Source organism: Protopterus annectens, chromosome 5.part0, assembly GCF_019279795.1.
Source record: "Protopterus annectens isolate FY-2018-M chromosome 5.part0, PAN1.0, whole genome shotgun sequence".
Taxonomy (NCBI): domain Eukaryota; kingdom Metazoa; phylum Chordata; order Ceratodontiformes; family Protopteridae; genus Protopterus; species Protopterus annectens.
This window is the reverse complement of record NC_056735.1, coordinates 25,792,624-25,807,885: the sequence shown is the minus strand read 5'-3', so window position 1 is coordinate 25,807,885 and position 15,262 is coordinate 25,792,624.

The window sequence follows — 15,262 nt, the reverse complement described above, 5'->3', positions numbered from 1 at the left end:
TCTCTCTGTCATCAGGGAGCTCACAGAACTTTGTCTACAAGTCATGTAACTCCTCCCATCCATGACATTACCTTTCCCTCTGTGTATGTCCATATATCTCTCTGTCACTGGAGGATTTGCAAGCCTTTTCCTGGAAGTCCTGTTACCCACCCGTCCTCACAATACCTTTCCCCTCTGTGTATGCCCGTATATCCCTTTGTCATTCTAGGTTTTGCAAGACTTTGCCTTGAAATCCTGTGTCCTCTCACTGTACCTCACATTAACTTCCCCCAGTGTGTGTTTGCAAATGTCTCCATCATCAGAGGGCTTGCAAGACTTCATCTATAAGTGTTGTGACACCCCACCCAGAAATTTTCTTTCCATCTGTGTATAAGCATATCCCTCTGTAATCAGAGTTCTACAAATCCTGTGACCCCCATCGGCCTATTACGTTACCTTTCCATTTAGGTATGTCCATATCTCTCTTTCTGTGATTGGAGGGCACATAGGACTTCATCAAGATGACCTGTAATGCTCTTATCCGTGAGATTACCTTCAGCAATGTGTATATCCATATATCTCTATCATCACAGGACTCATAGGGCTGTGTGTGTAAGTATCATGAGTCTAAGCGTCACTGATGATCCTTTTCCATTTGTATATGTCTCATACCTCTTAACTGCACAAATTTTCACAGAATGTCCAGATTTTTACCTCGTATTTTTAGTCCTTTTTTCATAAAATTATGGTTTTCTGACAAATTCGTGGCAAATCATTAAATACTGAAGTTAGAAAATAATGACACACAGTTGAGTTTCAGACTTCATACCCTTTAGAAAATTCATGCTAATGCAAAACCTGTTATTATATCAACTTTCTAAGTTTGTAAGTGCAATATTTAAAAAGTGTCCTCTATTTTTGGACCTTTGTCCTACTTTTATTTATGGCTTTGTCCAGATTTCTTGCTCAAAGAGGTTGAGAGGTATGGTATGCCTGTTCACATCTCAGCAGGACTTTGTCTATAACTCTTGACAACACCTACTACTGAAGTTACTAGACCACCACCATCACTAAATTTACTTCTCCATCTGTGTATGCCTGTAAACTTCTCAGTTATCAGAGAGCTCACAGGACTTTGTCTGCAAATCCAGTGTTCCCCACTTCCCTGATGTTCCCTTTCCCTATACATATGTCTGTATATTCCTCTGGCAGTGGCGGGCGTACAAGTCTTTGAATGGAAGTCCTGTAAAGATCTGTCCCTTAAATTCCATTTCTCTCTGTGTATGTCCATATATATCTTTCTGACTTGAGCAGTCTAGAAGTGCTCCATCTTAAAAGGCTGTGATCCCCATCCCTCCCAATATGTTTCCCTTTGTGTATTTCCATATATCTTTCTGTCATTGGAGAGCTCACAGGACCTCATCTGTAACTCCTATAGCCCCACACCCCACACTGTATCTGACATTACCCACTGTGTATGTCATATATCACTCAGTCATTGCAGGCTTGCAGGACTTTCTCTACAAGTCCTGTAACCCCTACTATCCTTGAAGTTAGTTTCCCCTGGTGCCTGCCTCTATATATTCTGTCATTAGAGGGTTTGCATGACTACCTCTAAGAAGTGACAGCCGTAATGTTACCTTTTCCTTTGTGTATGTCCATACATCTCTCTGACATCAGGGAACTTGAAGGACTTTGATCTACATGACCTTTGACACCTCTGTCCAAGAAGTAACATTTCCATATATGTATGTCCACATATCTATCTCTGTTTCATGGCATTGAAGGGCTCACAGGACTGTCTATACAAGTCTTATGACCACTCCCAACCATGACATTATCTTTCTATTTATGAATGTCTGTGTATCTCCCTTGTTATTAGGAGGTTGAAAGGATATTGTCTAGAAGTCCTGTGACTCCCCTATCCCTTAGGTTACCTTCCCTCTGCGCATATCCATATGTCTGCCTGTCGTCACAGGATTTGTAGAACTGTGTCAGCACATACAGTGACCCTCAAGCATCTGTGATAATACTTTTCCTACTGTGTATGTCCATGTACCTCTCTATTATTGGAGAGTGCACAGGACTTCATCTGCAAATTCTCTGACCCCACTTTCCCTGATGTTACTTTCCCTATATGTAGGTCTGCATATCTTTTAGTGCTTGGTGGCCATGCAAGATTTTGTCTGGGAGTCCTGTAAACCCTGGCCATCCTCGCTTTACATTTCTCTCTGTGTATGTGCATATATCTCTCTGTCACTGGAGGGCTTGCAGGACTTCATCTGAAAAACTTGTGAGTCCCTGTTCCCCACAATTCCTTCTCTATGTGTATGCCCCCATATCTCTTTGTCATTGGAGGAATTGCTTGACTTTGACTATCCTTCTGACCCCAAGTTCCCTGACTGGTACCTTTACCTATGTGCATTTCTGTATATCTTTTTTTTTTTTTATCTGAGGGCTTTTAAGATATTGTCTACAAGTCCTGCAACCACTCTGTCCCTTAGGTTACCTTTGCACTGTGTATATCCGTATGTCTGTCTGCCATCAGAGGGCTTGTAGAACTGTGTCTGCACATACTGTGACCCCCCCCCCAGCATCTGTGATAATACTTTTCCTACTGTGTATGTTCATATACCTCTCTTTTATTGGAGGGTGCACAGGACTTCATCTGCAAATTCTCTGACCCCACTTTCCCTGATGTTACTTGTCCTATATGTTGGTCTGCATATCTTTCATTGCTTGGTGGCCATGCAAGATTTTGTCTCGGAGTCCTGTAAACCCTGGCCATCCTCACTTTACCTTTCTCTCTGTGTATGTGCATATATCTCTCTGTCACTGGAGGGCTTGCAGGACTTCATCTGAAAGACATGTGACTCCCTGTTCCCCAAAATTCCTTTTCTATATGTATGCCCACATATCTCTTTGTCATTGGAGGACTTGCTTGACTTTGACTAGCCTTCTGACCCCCAGTTCCCTGAATGGTACCTTTATCTATGTGCATTTCTGTATATCGTTTTTTTTTTTATCTGAGGGCTTGCACAACATTGTCTACAAGTCCTGTGACCACCCTGTCCCCGAGGTTATCTTTTTCATTCTGTGTATGTCTGTGTGTATTTCTCTCAGTGGAGAGTTTGGAGGACTGCATCTAGAAGATCAGTAAACCCCCCCCCCCTTGATGTTACCTTTCCCTCTGCATATGTCAGTACACCTCTGTTGTCATCAAAGGGCTCACTGGACTTGGTCTACAAGTATTGTGACCCCCCCCCATACTTGATGGTACCTTTCTCTTTGTGTATATATGATCTGTCATTTGACTGCTTGCAAGACTTTTCATACAAGTTCTGTAACTCCTCTGTCCCCTGATGTACATTTCCCTTTGTGATATTCATACAATCTCTATGTCATCAGAGGGTTACTAGGACTTCACATACAAGGCCTGTTACTGCCCCACACTTCCTGATATTAATTTTCCCCCTGTGTATTTCTCAATAGCTTTCCTTCTTGGGAGAGCCTGTAGGATTTCATCTGCAAGTCTTGTGGCCACCCAGTTGCTGACGTTACCATTTCTTGTGTGCATGTCTGTATATTTTTCTGTTTCAGGAGGCTTGCAGGACATTGTCTGCTTGTCCTCTGACCCCTCACATTCCTCAAATTACCTTTCCCTCTGTGTATGTTTGTATATCTTTCTGTCATCAGAGGGCTCACAGAACTTCATCTAGAAGTTCAGTGACCCTCTTTACCCAGATGTCACCTTTCCTGTTGTAAATGTACATGTATTTCTCTGTCAGTGGAGGGCTAGCAAGAATTTGACTGTGAGTCCTGTGATCGCCTCTGTCCCTCATTTTACCTTTCTCTTTGTGTATGTCTGTAGCTCTCTCTCTCTATCTCATTGGAAGGCTCATAGGACTTCACTTACAACTTCTTTGAACCGCCGACCTTGTTACTGCCTTTCCCTCTGTGTATGCCCATATAACTTTTTGTCATGGAAGAGCTTATGGGATTTTGTTTGCAAGTCATGTGACCACCCAGTCCCTGACATTACTTTTGCCTCATTGTAAATCCATATAATTTTCTGTCATCTAAGTGCTTACAGAACTTAGTTTACCTGTCCTATGATCCCCTGTCCCTACTGCTACCTTTCTGTCTGTGTATGTCCAAATGTTTCTCAGTCCTCAGACAGTAGGACTTTGAGTACAAAGCCTGTGTGCCCCCTCTGTATGACATTACATTTCTGTGTATATATATATCCATATATCACTTTATCACTGCAGGTTCTGTAGGAGTCTAATGACAGCGAGATATATGGACATTTGTGGGCTGTAGGACTGCATGTGCAGGAACTATGATGTTCCCTCATCCCTAAGGATACTTTTCCCTCTGTGTATGTCTGTATACCTCTCTGTTTTCAGATGGCTCACAGGACTTTGTCTACAAGACCTTTAACACCCTTACCCTGATGTTATCTCCTCCAGTGTGTATGTCCATATGTCTGTCTGTGTTGCACTCGCAAGACTCTGTCTGCAAGTCATATGACTCCCCCATCCCTCACAATACATTTCTGTCTGTGTATGCCTGTATATCTCTCTCTGTCATCAGAAAGCTTGCAGAACTTTATATGAAAGGCCTGTAACCAGCCCTAAGCCCTGATGTTACCTTTCCCTTTGCATATGTCAGTATACCTCTCTGTCAGTGGAGGGCTCACAGTACATCATCTGAATGTCCTGTCACCTCAGTACATCAACCTTACTTTACCTTCTGGGTATTCCATTATATCTTTCTATCATCAGAGGGCTCACAGGACTTCACTTGCAAGTACTATGCCCTCCCTGTCCCTCACTTCATCCTTTCCTCAGTGTATGTTTTTTATATTCACAAGTTTATAGGTTCATAGGTTAGTACTAAGCTAACTGCCCTTGTGAGCCATTGTAAGCCTAGCCAATTATCCCTTGTGAGACTCAAACCCTGCACCTTGTGTTTGTAAAGCAAACACCTTAACCATTAGACCACCTTCCCAAAATATGTCTTTCTTATTGGCAGGTTAATGCAACTTCGCCCTCAAGCCCTGTGACCCCCACAGTTTCTGATGTTATCTTTGCTCTGCTCTGTGTATGTCTGCACATCTCTTTGCCATCAGAAAGCTCAAAGTACTTTACCTACAAATCCTGTGACCTCCCTGCTCACATCATAACCTTTCAGTCAAAGTATGTCCGTATATCTCTCTTTCACCTTAGAAGTCATATGACTCCAATAGAAGAGAGAGAGATGCATGGAAATCACAGGGTATGTAGGACTGTGTCTTTATGACTCTCTGACATTGGAGGGCTCACAGGACTTTGCATCCAAGCTCTTTCACCCCCCCATCCTTGACATTACTTATCCCTCTGTGTATGTGGATATCTCTCTGTCACCAGAAGACTTGCGTAACTTCATCTGCAAGTACTGTGATCCCTCCCTGCCCATGACATTTACCTTTCCTTTTGTGTACATCTGCATATCTCTCTGTCCTAGATGTCCTTTGACACCTGATTCCCTGAAGTTACCTTTAACTCTAAAAACAAAACAAAACTGCGTAACCAGGCAGTAAGAGCAAATTCAATGAAAAGGCAAACACGAAGATAAAAAAAAACAATCCTTTAACTCCAAATGACAAAAACAATTAAAACAAGTTACTGAAACAGAGGTACATGCATGTGGGAAAGGTAGCTTCAGGGACGTAGGATCATAGAACTTGTACATAAAATTCTGAAAGCACTCTGATGATTGTGAAATATATAGACATATACAGAAGAAAGACAGGCAGACACTTACAGGTCTTCAGTGTTCTGCAGACCCTCTGATGACAGAGAGATATGCAGATGTACACAAAAGGAAAGCAGATGTACACAACAGAAAACTTGGTTCTCTCTATAGAATCAAATCTTTCCTAACTCCCAAAGCTAAAACTACCATCTAATGTCTACCCTACTATATGCTTCTCCCATTTACACTAACCTTTCTAAGTATAACCTCAACAAACTGGCTTCATCATACAACAACATTGCTAGATTTGCTACAGATTCTCCTTATAGGACTCATCATTGTCTTAATCTTAAAAAACTAGGCTGGCTAGAACTACCCTACTTAATACAATCTTACCAACTTACTATTGCCCATAAAGCCCTTTATCACCCTGACAACACTCCTATGCTCTCCTCTCTCATTCAACCATACAAAAATCTGAAGAACCTATGCTCTTCTAACAAGATACTGATTCAAACTTCCCTATCAAATAACTTAGCAGGTGACTCCACATTCTCCAACTCAGTTGGCAAAATATGGAACCAACTACCTTAAGACCTCACTAACACAACTTCACTCCCATTATTTAAAGCTAAACTAAAACTTTTCCTTTCTAATCACTGGCTATGCTCTCGTAACAACCCTGACTAACCATTTTTTCCCCCTTCCTGCCATCAGCTTCTTTCATCCCCTTACTTCTTTTTCTCAATTCCAGCTCATCTGAGTTTCCTTTTCATAAGTGCCCCTGTGACTCTTTCTTTAAATAGAAATATATCTATAATTTTGGCAACTTCTTTCAATGCTGCAATAGACTATCCTAGCTGTTTATTTGAATTTGAATTTTTGTCCCCTGCTAAGCCTCATACTGAACTCTATTGCATATATAACTTGCAGCATGTTTAATGTATGTTTCTATTGTATTGTATAATTTTGTATTCCTGCATTGTGTGACATTTTTAACTTGTTTTAGTAGATTGTAGTGGAGCTTTTCTCCCCGGGCCTCCACTGAAAATGGACATGTATCCAGTTGGACTAGCCCGGTTAACAAATGTAAAATAAAATAAAAATAAATAAAATAAAAATGTTAATCGCTTTTGTCCGAGAAAACCAATGTAATGGACTTCATCAGAACACTTGGCACTGTTCATAAAGTGATTTAAATACCAGCACGTCACTATGAACAAAACCATGTTAAAGATACAGAGACCAAATATACCAACTGTCAAAGAACTAACTAGGATGAACTAAAATAATTAAATATTCAAAGATTAATCAAAATGTATGTAAATTTGAAATATGGCAAAAAACTAGAACACAAGTTGCTGTAAACCAGCTTAAAAACTTTTTTTTTCTTTTTTTAAAAGAAATCTGTAATTCTTAAAAACATGTCCCCCTTAGGAATTGGCTCAATGCTTTGCTGCCCTTATCTTTAATACCAGGTGCACAGAAATATGTTCATTAATACCTGGCTCACAACTTGCATTTTCTAATTTTCCAGTAAAACTCCCAGTATACTAAATAAGTTTCCCAAGCATCCCCTCTTGGGTTGGGGGTGATAATGTCTAGAATCCTGAAAGTAAACCTGTTAAATTGTGTACATGACAGAGAATGTTTATAAAGAGCATTTTATGATTTTTTTGTACATATATCATACAAATGCTCAGAAATCCTTCTTTTAAGTGCCTGCTCTGTCTTTCCACATAAAAAGTAGAAAAGGTGATGCACTTAGCCAGGTATACAACTTGGCTAGTATTCAGATAAAACAAAACAGCGTGCTCTGCTGATGGCAAAATTCCAACCAGACTCAGTAAAACCAACATGGTGGTGATACCCAATAAGGCCTGATAAGGCCCAAACCATCCTGGTTCTGAAGAAGTCTAATGATGAAAGCCCTTGGCCATTCTTTTCTTTTCTTTTTTATTAAAGTGCTTCATTGCTTTTTGCTATGGGTTTTGTTTGTTTTATTATTGGGCCTTATTGGGTACCACCACAACGTTGGTTTTACTAACTCTGCTAGTATTATAGTTACTCTAATTAACTGAACACTGTCCTTCACACAGTTATCTAATGTGGTGCAGTATCCTTCCAAAATATAAGAACAATATGTATAGCTTCCACACTTTGTGGTACCTTTCCCAATTCCTTTAGATATGTCCTGGTGAGGCGGGGGTCTTTCCAATAAATTCTTAATATTGTAACCAATCTTGAAAAATAAAGAGGGACTGTCCATCCAATTTATTATAAATATCCCTGTGTATCAAATGAATAAGGACATAAGAGCAGAAGCCAAAGTAGCTCTGATTGCAGAATAGATCAAAGAGAACTGATTATGGTGGTTCGGCCAAATGTGCAGAAAAGCAGAAGACAACCTGGTGAAGAAGATTTGGGACAGACAGGAAGAAGGTAGGAGGAAACGAGAATGTCCAGCAAAGAGGTAGATGGATTGTGTGAGAGAAGATCACTGACAGCCAGTTATGAGTGTCAAAGAAGGCAGGTGTGTGGCACTGAATCAAGTGTGATGGCGACACTTAACACGATACTCCAACCGCATGTAGAAAATAGGAAAAGGATGTTGATGATGATGATGATGATGATGATGATGGCAGAGAGGGAAGTTAATGTCAAAGCAGAGGAGGGGTTCACAGGACTGTACATCAAGTCCTGTGAGTCTTTTACTGACAGAGCTATATGAACATACAGAGAGGGAAAGGTAACATCAGAGTGGAGGAGGTAACAGGACTTTCAGATGAAGTCCTGTGAGCCCTCCAATACGAAAGAGATAAATGGATATACACACAGGGAAAGGTATCAAGAGGGAGAGTGCATGTGAGAGATCTTGCAGACAAAGTCCTACAAGCACTCTGATGATAGAGAAGTATACAGATTGTGATGGTCCCTACTCTGGGCCAGTAATCAAGGAGCCTCAATCCTCACCACTGACACAGGTGAGGGATGCCACTAGGACCAAAGCAGGATACACACAGTATTTTCAGATGCGTCTCTCTGCACTAAGCACAATTTCCCTGAAAAGCAAACAGGGAGCATACTCCAGAACTGGGGCTGAACTCTCTTTCTCTCTCCAGGCCCCAAACAAGACTCTACACTGACCGCCTTGGAGCTCTATGTCCCTGTTCCCAGTAACTCATACACACACACACACACACACACACACACACACACACACACACACACACACACACACACACACACACGCGCACACATGGGAAAGGCTGGCACAGATTTACTACCTGTGCCCACTCTGCCCAGACTATACGGTAATTTTACTACCACCAGTAAGCTACTGTAAGGTTCTTACAAGGGTACCCAATTATAGTGAAAAAATTAATTCTAATACAAATGGTAGAGTTTGACCAATGTAGCAAGGCTTTTAGGAGCAGCCACAGTGTCACTAAAATAAGCATAAGTACTCTCAGATGTTAAAAGTATTTTCTAAAGGACTGGCCAAAATGAAAGGTATAGAAAATATTTAATAATAAATAATAAAATAGAAAACATGAGAATACTGAATATCTAGTTACAATAAACACCAATGTTTCAATCACAGAAGGTAAGAAAATAACACAGTTGGATAAATTCTTACTTAACTAATCTCACTATATTTTCCTGACTGATTAAATAATTACTGTTCCCTGGTTACTTACTAAAACAAGGCAAGATGATGAGTGCTGAGTTGCTTACTACAGAAAGGCAAGATGAGTAGAGTAGATTAGGGTTGCCACCTTTTCAAATGCCCAAAGTTGGACATTTTTAGTACAAAAATCAGATTTTGCAGGGTGAAACATATCCACGGCCAGTAGAAAGGAGAGAACTTCACTTTTTTGCCTAAATAAAAGCTTATTTTGTAGCATTTTAGTTGCTTATTCTGTTTCTTATAATGTTTGGATGTTTCAGATACAGAATAACTGTTTTATGCAACTATTACATAAAATATGGGAAATAATTTTGTCCTAAAATCTTAGTACATTTTCCATTTTTTCAATTTTTTTGCAGGACACAAATGCCCAAAGTGGGACCAGTGGTAACCCTAGTGTAGATGTGTGAGATACCTGTGAGAGATCTTTCCTGTTAGGCTCCAAAATGCTGCTACAAGGGCTCTGAAATATCTCTCACTAATCGCTAAAGAATTATTTCAGTGCTGGTTATAGAGTATCACATCTTTTTACCTGAGTCTGGTACAATACACACCCAGAGCTTTGCTAAGCTATAAAGCAATTTCATAAACTTCCACCCTTCCAGGGTAGCATTTAGTTCACCCCTAAAGATAGTATAGTAAGATTCTAGTCCTGGTTTTCCTAGACATTTTTGTCTCTGGCTGCAATCAGACCTGAAAGATAAAATCTTTATGGCCTAAATCAATCCATTTAATTTCCAACCTATTTTTTAAAATTAGCCAGACTGAGATTAACCTCTTCCATTCCAGAATTCTCTGTGAAAACATATACATTTAATCAGTTATAATAATATTGTCTGACATACATGTATATCTTTTTTCTGTCTGGCAGAACCCACTGTGGATGCATTTTTAACACAAACAACTTTGCAAGTACATTCTTAACACAATCATCTGTACAAATTAGTGCGATAGTCAAATGACATAAAATTCTTTACAAACCTCCAGCTAGCTAAGCTGGCATATGTTACACATGCACTGCCCTACTCTCTTTGGCACAGACGGCAATACCTCATATCATCACATCTCTCCTCCCTTTGAAGACTCAAGCTAGTTTTTCAGGTGACCCTGGAAATCATTGCTTGAGAGAAATGGGCCTGTCTGGGAGCACAATAACCTATACCATGTCTTGACAGCCCATCTGCATTGGCATTGCTGACCCACTACGGTGTTACACTGTCATGTCATATGCCTGCGACCCTAGGCTCTATGTTAATAACTTGGCATTTTGCTGGCTGGCATGATATAACCATATTAAAGAACTGTGGTCTGTAACCACAGTGAATTTCCTTCCATACAGATAGGGCTGAAGTTTCTGCAGTGCCCATATTATGGCTAGACATTATTTTTCTACAGCTGCATAATATTTCTCCCTGGCTTGGAGTATATGGCTGAGATATACAAATGGGCGCTCTTCTCCCTGTGAGGAAATCTGGCTGAATACAGCCCCCACCCCATGGTTTGAAGCATCCACCTGCACAACAAGTTATTTGTTGTAATCTGGACTGGCTAACACAGGGAGTCATCCAAAAGCCCCTTGAAGCTTGTCAAATGCCTGCTCACAGTCTGGGGTCCATATTACCTTATCTGTCCTGTTTTTACTCGCCAGGTCTGTGAAGGGAGCAGCTATTGTACTATAATTGGAAACAAACCTTCTATAGCACCCTGCTGTCCCCAAGAATGCCCTCACCTGTTTTTGGTAACAGAGGCAGGCCACGCCTGAATACCTTCCAGTTTTGCAGGTTCTGTCCTTATTTTACCACTCCCCACTCTATGTCCCAGGTAGGATACCTCTGCCATACCCACCTGACACTTACTAGGCTTAATGCTTAACCCTGCCCTTTGCAGCCTGCCCAAGACATCCGTGACATGCTAAAGGTGCTCTTACCAGGCATGGCTGTAGATAGCAATATCATCCAGGTAAGCAAGAGCATAACCTCCTGCTCCTCATAAGATATGATCTACCAGCCTCTGGGAGGCTGCTGGGGCATTTTTCATCCCAAAGGGCATCTTTGTGAATTTGTATAGTCTGAAAGGAGTCACAAAGGCTGACCTCTCTCTAGTGGTGGAAGTCAAGGGCATCTGACAGCAGCCCTTGGTCAGATCAGTAGTGGTCAGATGCTTAGCCCCACCCAGCTGCTCTAAAGCTTCATCTGTCCTAGGCATAGGGTAAGCATTTGACACTGTGTGACTGTTAGATGTTCATCATGTTACACTGCTGCGGTCATAACACTTGGGTTATCTGCCATCAGGCAGTCCCGCAGTCGGCCCGAGTTCCAAAGTCTTGGTCCGGCGTCGGTTGCTGTCGCTTCTTCCCTGATGTCAGTGCGACAGGGGTATAAAAGAGGCAGCCAATGCAATTTTCTTCAGTCTTTCTTGCCGCGCAGTGCCCGAAACAGATGCAGTTTGCAACTGCCGGTCAGCCGAATCCTGAGATTTTCAAATCGAATTTCAGACTGAAGTCTTCAATAAAGCTAAGTACCCCATTGGGGAACCTTTTCTTGCCTCAGTCCGATGTCAGAAAAAGTTAATAATTGCATTTCTTGTGGGAAGCAAATACCTCATAAGGATTTTCATTCTTATTGTATCCCTTGCCTAGGACCAGACCACGATGTCACAGGTTGTCGGTTTTGTGCTAGGTTTAACAAACGAACTATTAAACATCGGTTTGATTTCGCCTGACATTATTTTGGTAGAAAATTTAATTATACCATGCTGTCAGAGCAACCGATGACTGGGATGCATAAAAAGAGCAAAGATAAGGATAGGCAGTCGAGACCCAAACCAGACACCGAGGCCTCTGCTAGGCCAGTCGCCGGTTCTCCTGTTTTCAGTGAGGCACCTACGCAGCCCCTGACGACCGCTGATTTAGAACTCCAGCCTGCATCCAACTCCCAAGCGGAGATTTCAGGGCCTCCAGAGCCTTTATCTTTAGGCCCTTCTGACTCCGTGGCTGATGGGGATTCCGGTGCAGTTGAAAGCCCATCAGTTGCTGAAGGTGTCTTCAGACCGAGTACACTTACTATTAAATCCTTTGCAAAACTGAAAACTCCATTAAAAGTAAGAAAGCCTGTACAGCAGTCTCCAGTGCAAGGCCCCATGCCTAAGAAACAGATGTTTAAGATGGCCGAAGACTTAATTACCCTAATCAGGGTTTCCCATCCCCCACCTGACGAAAGGCCTAGCCAGAAGGAGGACTACGCTTCCTCTGACCAGGTTTCCATTACCTCAGATTCTTCTGAGGAACAGAAGTACTCTTTTCCCCCTTATGAAGACTCTGATGCTGAAAAGTCTATTCCTTCAGCATCTCCCCCAGAAGACTACTCTTTTGGGGAAACTTTACATACCATGAGGGAACATTTCCACTGGGAAGGCCAGGATTACTCTGATTCTAAGAAAAGTCTCTGAGAGTTCCTCTTACTACCCCAGCACAGACCCCTTGCTATTCCACCTGTGTTAGACATTGTGGATGATGTTTATTCAGAATCTAGCCTTAACCCAGATTCATTACCTCCTGCACCAGCCAAACCAGACAGATACTGCAGAGTCCCTGACTCACATAAATTCCTATATAAAAGCCCTGTTGCTGACCCAGAAACTATTTCCCAGGGTCCCAAATGGGTTAAGACCTCTATTGCTAAAAATCCTGTACCATCTGAAAGGGATTCTAGAGCACTAGACAGATGGGAAAGAAAGTATATACCTCAGCTACTCTCGCTATGAGGGCCTTAAATTGCCAGTTTCACATGCTGAAATATCAACAATATTTGATGTCTCAATTAAAACAAATAATGAGCACTCATACAGAGCAGCCTGATTACAAGGAAATGCAAGATTTGTTGCATGCAGAAGAACAAGTCGGAAAACATACTTTGCAATGTGGATTTAATTCATTGGAAGCTTCTTGCAGATCAGCTGTAACAGAGTCTGTCATTCATAGGCATGCTTGGTTAAAAGAACAAACTTTACCTATTCATGTTAAAGCAAGGTTATTGGATGCAACCTTACAGCAGGGTGTTTTATTTGGTGTGAAAGCAGAAGAGGTTTTAAAGAAAATGGAGGATAAGGCAAAAATCTATGCAGACGGTCAAGGATTTTTACAGGTCCAACCCCCTCGTTTCAACAGAAATTGGCCAACCAAAAACTGGTCCTTTCCAGCTTCTGACAGACCTCAGAGGGGCAAATACAGACACCCAAGGGGCAGAGGTCAGCCACAAGGCTCTTACAAGCCACGACAATGGGGTGCCACAACCCAGAAAGGAGGAGAAGACAGGTCTCAAACTATCAGAAGACAATCACAATGACTTACCCCTCAGACTGCCAGGCAAATCACTCTTGGCAGCTCCCTTGGGAGGAAAACTTGCACTTTTTGCAGACAATTGGCACATCATCACAAAAGACAAATGGGTCCTAAATATTGTAACTCAAGGATACAGGTTCCACTTTCACACTTTACCAAGGATAAAAGGAATGACAAACCTGTCATCAAATCAACGGGCAGAGTCTCAAAGACAAATTACAGCACTCATGGACATGAGAGCCATTCAACAGGTTCCTACACAGGAGCAAGGACAAGGATTTTACTCAAGACTCTTTCTGGTTCTCCAAAAGGACAAAGCCTGGAGACCCATTCTGGAGCTTTCAATTCTAAACACATACCTGGAAATACCCAAATTCAAGATGCTCACACTACAGCAACTTCTTCCCATGCTGGGCAAGAAGGCTTGGCTAGTAACGTTGGACCTCAAGGAGGCATACCTGCATGTCCCTATCAGACAAAATTGCCAAAGATACCTCCAATTTATAGCAGGTACAACTCATTACCAATTCTCTGCACTGCCCTTTGGCAGAAAATGCCTGGCACCAGTAATTGCATACTGCAGACAAAGAGGAATCCAAATATATCCATACCTGGACGACTGCCTTATTCAAGCAGACAGCAAGGACATTCTTTTAAAACATCTGGCATTTGTAAAAAACCTACTAAGTTGCCTAGGGTACACAGTAAACGAAAAGAAGTCAAAACTAGTGCCCTCACAAGACATAATATTCCTGGGTGCCAGCTTAAATACAACGGCCCAGATGGCTTATCTCACGCCAGACAAGTAAGGACAACTGACTCAATACTTCAAAATGATGGCAACAAAGACCCAACTCCCTGCAAGAAAAATTCTGCAGGCCTTGGGATTGGGCATCTTGCATACTACTAATACCATATGCCAAACTGCATATGAGGAAATTACAATGGTACCTGAAAAGCGTATGGACTCAACACAGCCACAGCTTGGAAACAATAATACCACTAATTTCCTGCCTTCAATAGGAGTTTCTATGGTGGGCTCAGGCATGTCACCTCAACAAGGGTCAGCCTTTAACCTTGCCCACAGCCAGGCAAACAATGACAACAGATGCATCGGATTACACCTGGGGTGCACACATGGCAGGACAGTGTATTCAGGGCAAATGGTTTGCAGATCAAATGCATCTCCACATCAATCAAAAAGAGATGCTAGCTGTACAAAATGCCCTAACAGCTTTCAAGGACCTCCTACATTCAGGACAACTTCTAATAAAGACGGACAACACCACAGTGATGTGGTACATAAACAAACAAGGGGGCACACATTCCTACCCCCTATGCAGGCAAGCAATGACCTTGTGGAACACAGCACTGACCTACCAAGTTCAACTACAAGCACAATTCCTGCCAGGAAAGAAAAATACATTGGCAGACAAACTAAGCAGAAATATCATGGATCCTCACGAGTGGAAACTAGACCCACAAGTATTCACAATGATAACTCAAAAATGGGG